Genomic DNA, 14,062 nt, shown 5'->3' with positions numbered 1-14,062 from the left:
GAAATGTGTGTTGAGAATGCTACATCGACATCGACTGCACCCTTACCATATTTCTTTGCACCAGGAATTGTATGGCGACGACTTTGAACGTCGTGTACAATTCTACCACTGAGCACAAGAGAAATTACGGGACGATGACATTTTTACACGCGTTCTATTTATCGATGAAGCGTCATTCACCAACAGCGGTAACGTAAACCAGCATAATATGCCCTATTGTGCAAAGGAAAAATCGACGATGGCTGCGACAAGGGGAACATCAGCGACCTTGGCGGGTCAATGTATGGTGCGGCATTATGGGAGGAAGGATAATTAGCCCCCATTACATCGATGGCAATCTAAAATGTGCAGTGTATGGTCATTTCCTACTTAATGTTCTACCGATGTTACTACAGGATGTTTCACTGCATGACAGAATGGCGATGTACTTCAGACAGGATGGATGTCCGGCACATAGCTCGCGTGCAGTTGAAGAGGTATTGAATATCATATTTCATGACAGGTGGATTGGACGTCGAAGCATCATACCATGGCCCGCACGTTCACCGCATCTGACGTCCCTGGATTTCTTGATGTGGGAAAGTTGAATATTTGCTATCGCCATCCACCAACAACGCCTGACAACATGCGTCAGTGCATTGTCATTGCATGTGCTAACATTACGGAAGGAACTACTAGCTGTTGAGAGGAATGTCGTTACACGTATTGCCAAATGCATTGAGATTGACATTTTGAGCATTTATTGCATTAATGTGGTATTTACAGGTAATCACGCTATAGCAGCACGCCTTGTCAGAAATGAGAAGTTCACAAAGGTACATGTATCACATTGGAACAACCGAAGCTAAAATGTTCAAACGTACCTACATTCTATATTTTAAAAACCTACCTGTTACCAGCTGTTCGTCTAAAGTTGTGAGCCATATGTTTGTGACTATTACAGCGCCATCTATCACAAAGCGAAAAAGTGGTCCAACTAAAACATTCATATTTCTTTACGTACTACACGAATATGCAATAAAAAATGGGGTTCCTATTTAAAGAAAACGCAGTTGATGTCCGTTTGACCTATGGCAGCGCCATTTACCAGGTCAACCATAGCGCTATCTGGTTTCCCACTTCAAGCTAGACAAGTTTAGTTCTCTGCAATTTTTCCGTTTGACGCTTATGTCTTGAGATATTTGGCCTGGTTACGATCAGTCGACCACCCTGTATTTTTTCTTACCCCTTAACAGAGGGGCTACGTGGGGTTTCCTACAAGGACGGAGCAGGTAGCGAAGCTGTCCCGAGCAACTGGTTGCTTAACGAGGTGTTTGCGAACTGAGCCTCCCCCACTGCTTGTCTACCCCAGTCGCTCACCCTCAGTGCAGGTGTTGTCACCGTTTCACAGACAGTGTCGTCGTCGATAGCTTTCGTTCAGTACGTTTTCCTATACGACTTCTGCTCTATGCAGTGTACACGATGGAAGTGATAAAAACGAAAGTGAGGCTGTGTCTTATCAAGGATGGTCATCGCTATCGTATTTACAGGAAAGATGAATATACTAACTGGATGTGTGTCAATTATGAACGGAGTAGGTGCGAAGGCCGTTTAAAAATTGCTAATGGTGAAATTGTTGCTCAACAGCAAAATTCTTGTCCACCTGACAAAACAGATGTGGAGATAAAGGAAAGACTAACTGCAGAAAAAGTTCGTGAAGAAAAGATAGTGCCTGTAGCCAAAATTTAAGTAGGACTTTCAAGACTGAAAGATAAAGGATTAGAATTCGTTGGATATATTCCAAATTATGGCAGTTCCAAGATTCAATTGAACAAGTCGAGGAGAGGAGCTATTGGGACAACCCAGAACCCTGGCTCTAGTTCGGAAATTTACCTTAGCGAAAACCTTTTGAAGTTAACGGAAGGTAATAGTTTTTTGAAGATTGATGATGGCTCTGTTCCAGGCAAGGGACTTCTATTATTTGCTTGTGAAGAAACAGGGAAAATCCTTTGTGTCAATGGAGCTGTGCTTATGGATGGGACATTTGACAGCTGTTCGAAACAGTTCGAACAATTGTACACCATCCATGTCGATATCAGAAGTACAGAACAGGCAACTAATATTTCCTGTTTTATTTGCTTTGCTGCTAGAAAAAAGTCAAAATTCATATGAAAGACTTTTCTGGATTGAAATTAAGATACCTGTGTGATCACCAAAAACTGCAGTGCTACATTTTGAAATGGCTACAATTAAAGCAATGAATTCAGTGTTCCCTGAAACAACTTTCCGGTTGTAATTTTCACTTCAACCAGCGTCTGTGGAAGAAGATACAGGAACTGAGATTAACGGAAGACTACAAGGATAGGGAGGAAGTCCCATTGTTTTGTCGCATGCGTGCTGCAGTGGCACGTCTTTCACTTAACACTGTCGATGAAGCTTTGATTTTAATAATGGAACAAAATCCCAGTGCAGAGAAAATCACAGAATTTGTAGACTACATGGTTGAACGGTGGATGGAAAATCCTAATATACCTATTGAAATGTGGAATGTTTTTAATCAACGACACAGAACGAAGAATACTGTCTAAGGTTGGCATAGAAAACTGAAAATAAATCAGAAACATCCAAATGTGTACTTTCTGATTCAGAAGCTGAAGGAGGATAATGCTATTTTCAAAATTAAAAGAGATTCCATTGGCCTACCTCTTCAAAAAGAAAGGTACATAGATCTTGACAAAAGATTAAAAGACATTATGAAAACATGAAGACTGGAGCTTTAACAAGACGTTTAAAATCTCTATCCTTTTTACAAAAAATTGAATAAGAAATTAAGATTGATAAGAAAAAGTTATCAATTTGCTACTGTAATGTTGAACAATAACAAAAACAAAAAATAAAATGAAAATCATTTAAACATGCCTATGTACTACGTGGATAGCCAGTCCTAAGCCTGGATAAAATGTGAAGGGATGTTCTTATTTTCATGTCAGTCGGAAAGTTCACTGTTACGATAATTATTTGTAGTCTGAAACATGAGCATTACCACGGAGGGTGTCGAGATTCGAAAAGTTGGATGATGAAAAATTTACCCTGATGTTCTGTATGAAAAATTCTGGGATTTGCTGTGGGCCTTAAAAATATGTTTGAAAACAGTATGTGTAAATACAGCACAAATTTTACCAGCATCAGTAAATTCGCAAAGTTAACTTGCCGATTCTGGAGGTTCGTCATATGTCATACGAAACTAATTATTTGTATTTGGCGGATCTCATTCACAAAAGTACGCTTTTAACGGTATTTCTGAAGTTTTAATACAAAATCTGCTATTGATTGAATTTTTAACTCAGCAAACTGAAATTTTACTTGGTAAAAATTTCTTACATAACATGGTCACTTGTCCTGTGAAGCTCCCAGAATTTTTCGTGAGGAAGGCGGAATGAGGACTCCGACAGCTGGTTGCCCAATTTTGTGTCAGTCTTTTAAACACGATCATATTTGCCTTTATTGTGCTTCAACAGGAGCATTTTTCAGCTGATTATTATGTAGTTCATTTTCTGAAGATGAAATTCCAAATAGATTAACTTTGCTGGAGTCATCTATATTAAGAAACGAATTTTATGGTCTGTAGACATCAAGAACACTCTAGTTATCGAGACTTGATACGCCACATCTAACCAAAGGAAAATATACTGTAATTTCTTTCAGATGGACACGCTCATTGTCGCGTAAATCTTTGATTACTAACAGTCAACCCAGGGTTTTCAAGATATTTATTCATCACAGTTTTATGTCACTTCATCCCCTCTTCCCTCTGCTCTTGTCCATTTATTCATATCTCTCTCTCTCTCTCTCTCTCTCTATCTCTCTCTCTCTCTATCTCTCTCTATCTCTCTCTATCTCTCTCTATCTCTCTCTATCTCTCTCTATCTCTCTCTATCTCTCTCTATCTCTCTCTATCTCTCTCTATCTCTCTCTATCTCTCTCTATCTCTCTCTATCTCTCTCTATCTCTATCTCTCTCTATCTCTCTCTATCTCTCTCTATCTCTCTCTATCTCTCTCTATCTCTCTCTATCTCTATCTCTCTCTATCTCTCTCTATCTCTCTCTATCTCTCTCTATCTCTCTCTATCTCTCTCTATCTCTCTCTATCTCTATCTCTATCTCTCTCTATCTCTATCTCTCTCTATCTCTATCTCTCTCTATCTCTATCTCTCTCTATCTCTATCTCTCTCTATCTCTATCTCTCTCTATCTCTATCTCTCTCTATCTCTATCTCTCTCTATCTCTATCTCTCTCTATCTCTATCTCTCTCTATCTCTATCTCTCTCTATCTCTATCTCTCTCTATCTCTATCTCTCTCTATCTCTATCTCTCTCTATCTCTATCTCTCTCTATCTCTATCTCTCTCTATCTCTATCTCTCTCTATCTCTATCTCTCTCTATCTCTATCTCTCTCTATCTCTATCTCTCTCTATCTCTATCTCTCTCTATCTCTATCTCTCTCTATCTCTATCTCTCTCTATCTCTATCTCTCTCTATCTCTATCTCTCTCTATCTCTATCTCTCTCTATCTCTATCTCTCTCTATCTCTATCTCTCTCTATCTCTATCTCTCTCTATCTCTCTCTATCTCTATCTCTCTCTATCTCTATCTCTCTCTATCTCTATCTCTCTCTATCTCTATCTCTCTCTATCTCTATCTCTCTCTATCTCTATCTCTCTCTATCTCTCTCTATCTCTATCTCTCTCTATCTCTATCTCTCTCTATCTCTATCTCTCTCTATCTCTATCTCTCTCTATCTCTCTCTATCTCTATCTCTCTCTATCTCTATCTCTCTCTATCTCTATCTCTATCTCTCTCTATCTCTATCTCTCTCTATCTCTATCTCTCTCTATCTCTATCTCTCTCTATCTCTATCTCTCTCTATCTCTATCTCTCTCTATCTCTATCTCTCTCTATCTCTATCTCTCTCTATCTCTATCTCTCTCTATCTCTATCTCTCTCTATCTCTATCTCTCTCTATCTCTATCTCTCTCTATCTCTATCTCTCTCTATCTCTATCTCTCTCTATCTCTATCTCTATCTCTCTCTATCTCTATCTCTCTCTATCTCTATCTCTCTCTATCTCTATCTCTCTCTATCTCTATCTCTCTCTATCTCTATCTCTCTCTATCTCTATCTCTCTCTATCTCTATCTCTCTCTATCTCTATCTCTCTCTATCTCTATCTCTCTCTATCTCTATCTCTCTCTATCTCTCTCTATCTCTATCTCTCTCTATCTCTATCTCTATCTCTCTCTATCTCTATCTCTCTCTATCTCTATCTCTCTCTATCTCTCTCTATCTCTATCTCTCTCTATCTCTATCTCTATCTCTATCTCTATCTCTCTCTATCTCTATCTCTCTATCTCTATCTCTATCTCTCTCTATCTCTATCTCTCTCTATCTCTATCTCTCTCTATCTCTATCTCTATCTATCTCTATCTCTCTCTATCTCTATCTCTCTCTATCTCTATCTCTATCTCTATCTCTATCTCTATCTCTATCTCTATCTCTCTCTATCTCTATCTCTCTCTATCTCTATCTCTCTCTATCTCTATCTCTATCTCTCTCTATCTCTATCCACCTCCTCCTTCCACCCATCCATCCATCTCTTCCCATCTCCTCCATCTGACCCCCCCCTCCACAACACTTCCTGCCCCCTCCTCCGCTTCTAATAGTACATCAAATTCAGAATAACTCCCCTAATTTAAATATTTATCACAGTGTTCCATTGGTCATTCACCACCTTCCAACTATATCTTAACCTGCTGCTCCCTCTCTTTTGATCTGCTTCTCTCACTTCTGAGTGCACCTCATCCCCCCTCCACGCCCCTATAACGTTCTCCTCTCTCCGTATATCCTCCTCCGCCTCTGCCATGCCATCTCCTCTTTCCCCATCTATGAAAAAATACGTATATCTGCCAACTTCCATGCTGATTGACGAAACGATGTTGCATTTATTTAAAGGTAGGCCAACCCTCCGCCATCCAGCTTACGTTGGCTTTTGTAAATGCCTTCACCACTAAAACACACATACATACGCCAACTCCCAAGCTGATCAGTCAAAAGGGGTGTAATTCTGTTGTAAGGTACTCTCCGCCATACACCGTATGAAATTTCACGTAGACGGTGAGGTTCCCCTTGTTTTGAAGATCAAATGTACAAAACTTCAAGACTGGGGCAACACTGTGGCTTTTGTTGAAATCCGTAAGTAAAGTACACTCCACCATGCACTGAACGAAGTTTTATGTAGACAGTGACCTTGCTCTTGGTTTGGGAAATAAGGATTCATTTTTATACACCGCGCTCGCTCTATGCCGACTTAGTTGCGAAACAAATAATAGATTCGAACAACAGAAACCATGTAATGATTTCTGTCGTATAAGCGGCAACATAGCTATTAAATAAAAGCAGAGATTACGAGAGCAGTCACTTTCAGTGTTACGTAAAAGTTTTATACCTTGTAAATTATCACGACACAAAATAAGCAATGTGGGACTTACTTCCATTTGCGTTTGAAACTGAGAACGCATGTGCGGTGAGGGTGGGCAGCAAGGGGAGCCTCAATTGTTTTGTCGGCCCGGGCCTCTGACAGGTTTTGTGCGCCACTGCTCGTAGTAAATCCCACGACACCAACAGAGGTGGTTCACATATCCTACACGAACGTCCGAAAGTAGCCTAGGCGAGTTCGCCTGTTTCTAAACTCACTCTTGAAGTGTCCTACCCACATAAGAGCAGGTAATGCTGGTAAACATTTTCTGTCGAACAGCAACCCCTCTCCCACACTGCTACTAAATTCAAATGTATCCTCCCTTATTCAGATGTGACGGTAATTAAGCTCGCACTTACGCACAAATAACCGTCACAGCCTCAATACATTTACAACACAATCTCAGAACCTCAAAAATCTGCAGATGGTGTGTGTGCCAACGACACTTCATTATCTGTTCATTGGCACACCAAAAAAACCCTCTATCACATATTCAAACCACATCCGTCTATTTGAACCTACAGCTGACGCTTCCTTCCCGTTCCCGAACAAGACAGAATCGATTTAGTAACTTACTGGAATATGACATATGGCACCCTGGCAGGGAAAATGTTAAGCCGAACCATGGCACCTTTAGTTTGTCACTCAAAAATACGTGTGACGTGCCCAACGTGCACGAAAAGTACAATGAAATTTACTATCAACAATACTTACTTGAAATTTTATGGAAGCTTATACTATATCGTAAGTTTTATAGGAGTATTTAAATTGAGATCTCAATTACAACATTTTTGCCGGGGTGCGATATGCTGCCCTGGAAACTGGAAACGTTAAGGGAACCTCTACCACAGCTAACAGATGTAAAAATCTACAGCTGACCCCATTGCCCCAGAGGAAAAACAACCAGCACTACAGCCACAGCACAAATGAAAAACTATTGCTTGAAGGAGCTTAACGGGAGCGACGGAAAATCTGTCCTAAGCGTTATACTGGCAATATTCTCAACAATCCATCATGCAGATAAAATTCTTTACTGGACATGTTGCATTACAGTCCACATGATCGAACATTGACGATCTATTCTCTTACAGCTTATCTTCAAACACCCTGACCACAAGCGCTTTCCTTGAAACCTGGAAACGGTTTAAGCCATTATCCAGAAAGGACGCTGCCACAGCATCCTCTAGAAAGTCCCCTTTGTATTCCTCCGTACTGTAATGGAAAATACATTTCATTAACTAGCTAAATACAATGTGCTACACGAATATCAAACAAGTTCTCGCCAACATCGCAGAACATCTGCTTTAATAAAGTGACAAATGGCCTGAAGATAGCCAAGGACAGGCAAGAGGTTACTGTCATGTGCTTTATACATTTCAGGAAAGCCTCGCACACAGTGCAATTCGATATTGCATAAGAGAAACGTAGTAGCGTAAATTTCTTTCACAATGCACTGCAATGATTATCCTCGTACCTGACATCCTGTCAACAATGCGTTGTGCATTATGGAAATGAACATAGAATATAGTGTAAGTTCAATCCACACAAAACCGAAGCGATCCTACTTGATCATTCTAGACTCATTAGCCCGAAATATCGGGAATCCTTGCTATTTTTAATCCAAAATGGAACTAATGTATATTTCTCTCCCCCTCAGCTAAGAATGTAGGAGTTTTAAGAGATGAAAACCTGAAATGAGCTGAATATACAGCTACTACGTGCAAGAAGCATTCAGCTTATCTATGTACTACAAAAAATAGAAAACTTTTCGCCTGAACAACTTTCACTAACAGTTCTATTTCCAATTATACACAGTGATATTCTGTAACTTATTTTTCGGGAAAGACAAAGGCGCTTGCCACTGGTACCCCAGCGTACTAAGTTTTGTGGCGTTCGACTTTGGATAACATTTCACCGTTATGTAGCCAGTCATCCCGACTACGTGAAAGCAAGCGCAGCGATTGCCCATATCATTAACCATTGCAGCGTGTATACACTGGTGTTCAAAATTTAAGCAACAAACTAAGATTTCCCTGTACTGTCTTTAATTCACGATTTAATCATGCAAACAGTCAACAGGTGTCCGTACAATCGTGTTCTGCATGGAAGATAGCACTCCAGTCGACGAAAAACCACTACAACGATAACGTCAGGACACCACCCAAACGGGGTAGTCCAACATCCACAATAGATGTAGACAGTCACAGACGTTGCGGTATGGTTATAGAGAAGGCGCCTACCAGGCGCTCTGCGCTGGAGGGCTATAGGAAGAATTGAAGCAGGACAGTCGCCAAGTGATGTGGCCCGATGGATTAATGTAAATCTTTGTTTCTCGGACGTGCCGACAGTTTGTGGAGACGAACTGTATCCTGTAGATAATGGAAAGGCCCACTACGTGTTACCAGAAAGGGACGACCTTTATTTGGCTGTAAGGGCACGTAGGTACTGTCTTACAATTAGTACTGCATGGCAGCTGGCATCTGATCTCGCAACATGCACTGAATGTGTTGTATCGAGGCAAACGATGCACAGAAGGCTTCGGTAGTGGCCTTGATTGAGACCGGTATGTGTACCTGTGATGTGTCTTCACATAAAGGAACGTGGAGGCTTGAGTTGTCAACATTTCACCTGGACGTTCGAACAGTGGGCCAGTGTTGGCCTAGAGAGTAATTCTTGACGGACTTGCATCGGGAGGGATCGTGGAACACGATTTCGTGACCCAAACACCGTGGAAAGAGATCGATATCTAAGAGCATCCGTAAGGGCGTGGACAGAAATTATATTGACTACTAAAACACCCTTCATGAAATTTTACCTGTGCGCTATCGCGACAAGATCTTCGGACCTCATGTGCGATTGTTGCGGTGCGCTAGACCTCTTAGACCACAGGTGATTTTTCTTGGAAACTGAAGATATTGCACACATGGAGTGGCCTACTCGCTCTCTCTATGTGAATCCCATAGAGCGTGTCGGGATGCACGTGGGAGAGATTGCATAAAATAAGCATCCTCCAACCACATTCCAAGACTTGCAAGCAGTTCTGCTGGAAGAATGAGTGCTCTTGTCTCAAAATAAGAGATGATATTCACAGCATGCCCCGTCGTTGTCAGGCCTGTATTGTTCCCTGTTGTCGGAATGTGTGTAAACCCGTTATGTTGTAAAAAATTTTTGGTCTACCTTTATACATATAGCAGTTTACGTTCTGTATTCTTTACATTATTTCTGCTTTGCTATCACCTGCTTGTGCTTTTTGTGGCAACATAAACGCAGTCTTGCGAAATTTCCGTCTGTTGCTTTAATTTTGGACACCAATGTAGCCCTCGCAACTCCACTCGATATTAACGCTCTTGTACTAACAGAATACTACCCTATCAGAATCAAATCCTTTCTTCCCCACTGCACCACTCAATCGCTTCGTCTATCTTCTCTTCAGCGCTAAGAACCAGACTACCTTCTTGACTATCCGAGAACCGAGTAACTTCCGCAGTTGACATACTAAGTGGTCAGAAACAGCCTGAAAAGCTTGTAAGGGTGTTTCAGAGTAGGATGAACAGAACGGTTAAAAACTATATGTTGCACCGTTTCAGAGTTCTTTAGCACTGAAGTTAGTCAATTACAACCTGCCAGACGTGTACCTCGTTTGGTTTCCTAGAATCGAACAAGAGTGCGACACAAAAAGTGGACATAGGACGGTTATACGGATCTAATCCGAGCCAAATATTGAGCAGTCTCGTGCACTATCATCTACGCTATGATAAGAGCTGACACTAATGATTCGATTCAATTCGATTTGCGCACGCAGCAGCCTGATTAGCTAACTTCAATGCTAATTAACTCAAATGGTGCAATGTAATTTTTCCGTAGTTATTTCCAGGCACAACCTACACTGCAACATCCTTACAAGATTTTCGGACACTCAGAGCGCCTTGTATATTGAAAATACCACCACCTATTAACACAGTTCTCAGTACTGTTATTCACATTGTCAGTAGCCACATTTCAATCAGTTCTATTAATACCATTTACTACCATGTATTAAGTTGAAAGTTTAATTTCTTAAACTAACATGTAAGACGTACTGAATGTGAAGCTACATGTAAGGTCCTGAGGTGCTGTTCTTATCAGGTTAAATAAAATCTTATGGCCTATGGACTTCACGTTACATGGCCCGTTGTCTAATCAGGTACGGTAATATGTTAATACTATGTACTTCAAAATGAATTATCAGCAAACTGCATAACATCTGCGTATTAGGCAATTTTGTCTGCGGTCACTTTCGCGTTTGCCTGGTGAAGTGGTCATCTTACTGACATACTGTGCGATCCGCAGAGGTTTACTTCCCGCTAAATGTGTAAATCAAGTTGACGTAACGTTCTGCCTTCAGTAGCTGACTAATGCTATGCGTATTACGAACGTTTGAATGATCTTTACAGAATCGTATCACGGTGAATGTCATGAGTTAAGATCGGGGGTAGAAATTAAGGTGAAGAAGAAAATAGATTATTCTAGTGGCAGTCACCTCTAAGTGGGATGTGTGTAGTACACTCTTCAAGACTATTGCTTCCAGAACCCGAAACGCTTTGCCATGAAGCACCAATCTCTCGCCGAGTGCGCAACAGAACGTTTAACGTTAATAAAGGCAAATTTCAAAATACATATAACTTGCGCCGGTCATTTATTGTTATCACTGCACGCATCAGAATGTCTTACTACAGTCAGACTTCTGACGAAAGGACATATTCACTTTGCATATGCGACTTCACGGTAATCAGCAGCACTATGGCACTAGATGAAATTTTCTTCTGAATCCAAAATTTATGTGCATAATTTGATTGCACAGCTTTTTGCCTACTGGCAGAATGCCACAAGATGGCCATCAAAGTCAGATGCAGAACTGTTATTGCTTTATTTATGCAATGAAGTCACCTCACCGAGGCATAATATTCTAAAACGGGCAGTGGGAGGAATAAATACAACTTTAAAAGCAATTAATATTTTCAAATCGATATTCATAACCATCTATGAAATCAACGTACGTTGTTCACATGGCAATATACGAAAATTAAGGCAGATCAATGTTAAAGTACCCAGATACATTTTTCAGTTTTTTTATGCTGAGTATTGTACTATTAGTCAACACACAAATTACTAAACATAACAGACGTTAAGAAGCGCCCTCTGCCTTTTAGTCTATCACCGTCAGTGTATGCGTTACAGTGTAGGATTCTACAGAAGTTGAGAAAGTTTCAATTTATTACAAAGTTAATACGCAAGGCTGCATTATCTTTTTAAGTATTTAATTCCATTACTTACAGCTTAGAGATTTTTGCGAACTTAATTTACCGTACTGATAGTTAAAATACTTTATACGAATCTTTTTCATGTCAGTTGGCATGAGAACTAATTTGCAAAAACCATCGGCTTTAACTATGACAGTTATGCGTTGTGCGGCTAACAAATCAACATACAGCAGAATACTGACATGTTTGGTTTCCATATTAATTTTCGGACTCTGATGACAGTGATCTGTAACGTTACGAATTTTAGGTTAAGTTGGAAAGTTGGTTGTGAATTGGTTAACAACGAATGTGTCATGAAATAACCCACGATATAGCTATCGTACACATGTATTCGACAACGGTTGGTCAAGCAGTTCCGGTAATTGCAGGAGAGAAATACTAATGGTATATACCAGGTCACTATTTGCGGTTAAACTATTCTGAAACAATTGAAGCCATTTCCTTAAGGTAAAATGAATAAATCTCATGCGTAGACAGGACTTCGAACGACTTTCACATTAATATCACATTGTTCTACACCTACTTCCTACGATTTACGACATTCCTATATACACCACGCAGACTGTGCGGTATCTTTGTTCAGTTTTTTTGCATGTTCCGTAAATCAAATTCGCCTCAACTCCCTGTGATGAACGTGTCAGTAGCTTTTTAATTATGAAAAGGTTAACATTCTTGTTGTGCGCTATAACACAAAATCCTAGATGAAATAGTAGATACAGTTTATCTGCGGATCCGACAAGAAACTTTGTCTTTATATGAATGTTGTTAAAAGCTGATTTACGACACATGAATAAAACCGATACTAGTAGCTTATCCGTTGACATATCTCTAATGTCTCTATCACTGTCGTAAAATTGCGGAAATAACTTTTGCAAATAAGTTCTAAAACTCCCTTACCTGTCAACACGTATTAATGCCAGAACAAAAACAGGTTAGCAGTTTAAGGAAAAGGTCTACTCTTATATGTCAAAATATAGTCAAAGTCTTACCGTACTGCAGGCGCAGTCTATAGCAGACAGGTGAGAACAAATAACACAGCGTAGCCTGTGCTACGATTGCTACAGTGGCGCCAACCCGTGGCAGTCTCGTGCCTTGCAGTGCTTTGAGGAAGTCGGAGTCCATGGCGGTCTCATCTGCGGTTTTCATTGAGAGATTTAAAACCGTAAACTGATGTTTATCAGTTACAATTCGTGACTAAGCAGCACGTTAATAGTACGGCATTGAAGCATGTCCTATTATTTTGGCAACACGAACAGTTTTCGTTTCAGAAAAAAAGGATCTGTTGGTCGTCTGAGGGCAAACAGAGTAAAGCAGTCGTTTCTCTAAAAAATATTAATGTGTTGCCTATGGCTTTAAAAATTCCTATGTTAGTAATGAGAGGTAACATCTACATCTATCCTCCACAAGCCACCTGTAGCGGAGCGTACTTCTGGTACCGACCGATGACCACGCTGTCTGGTCTCCTTCCCCCAACCAACTTCTGGTACCACTATGGCATTCCCCTTCCCTTCTGCATTCACGAATAGCGCGAGGAAAACATTATTGCTGAGTAAACCTCTCTATTAGCTCTAACTTATCGAATTTTTGGGTTGGAGTCATTTCGCGAGACATATTTGGGAAGAAGTAATATGTTGTTTGATGAACACACTCTCTCGGAACTTCAGTAGTAAACCTCTCCGTGATGGACTACACCTATCCTGGAGCATCTTCCACTGGGGTTTGTTGAGCATCACCATAACGCTCTCACGCCGACTAAACAACCCTATGACGAAACGCGCCGCTCTTCATTCAATCTGTCTCTCTCTTCTATTAATCCAGCTTGATAAGGGTTGCATAACAATATTCAAGAATCGGTAGAACAAGTGTTTTTAAGCCACTTCTTTCGTGGATGAACTGCATTTCCTTAAGATTCCTTCAGCGAATCTCAGTCTGGAACTTGCTTCTCCTACTATATGTTTTATGTGATTATTCCACTCAAAGTCGGTCCGGCTCGTTACTCCTAGATATTTTACCATAGGTACTGCTCCCAGTAATTTGTTATCCATAGTGCAGCGGTACACTGCTGGATTTCTTCTCCTGTGCACACACAAAATGTTGCACCTATTTACGTCAAGGGTCAACTGCCAGTCCCTGCACCGATCCACAGTCCTCCTCACGTTTTCATGCTAATCGCTATAGTATGCTGGCGTTGCTATATTCTTATAGACAAAATCTTCATCTGCAACAGCCTTATGGAGCTTCCGACATCATCT

The 14,062-nt window shown here is 40.5% G+C and overlaps 1 protein-coding gene across 2 annotated transcripts in view; it reads right to left on the bottom strand.

Annotated features, from left to right (window-relative positions):
• The window catches only part of LOC126298717 (rootletin-like), a 58,911-nt gene extending 45,646 nt beyond the window's left edge, over nucleotides 1-13,265 (bottom strand). Inside the window, exon 1 of one of the 2 annotated variants that reach the window (XM_049990142.1) lies at nucleotides 12,800-13,265. The gene's annotated coding sequence lies outside the window, so the exon portion shown is untranslated. Of the gene's footprint in view, nucleotides 1-12,707 lie in introns of both variants that reach the window. The other variant, XM_049990143.1, reaches the window with a different exon arrangement.
• Between the last annotated feature and the right edge of the window lie 797 nt (nucleotides 13,266-14,062).

Source organism: Schistocerca gregaria, chromosome X (assembly GCF_023897955.1).
Source record: "Schistocerca gregaria isolate iqSchGreg1 chromosome X, iqSchGreg1.2, whole genome shotgun sequence".
In the NCBI taxonomy this organism is placed as follows: Eukaryota; Metazoa; Arthropoda; class Insecta; order Orthoptera; family Acrididae; genus Schistocerca; species Schistocerca gregaria.
This window is presented reverse-complemented; position numbering and strand designations above follow the sequence as displayed.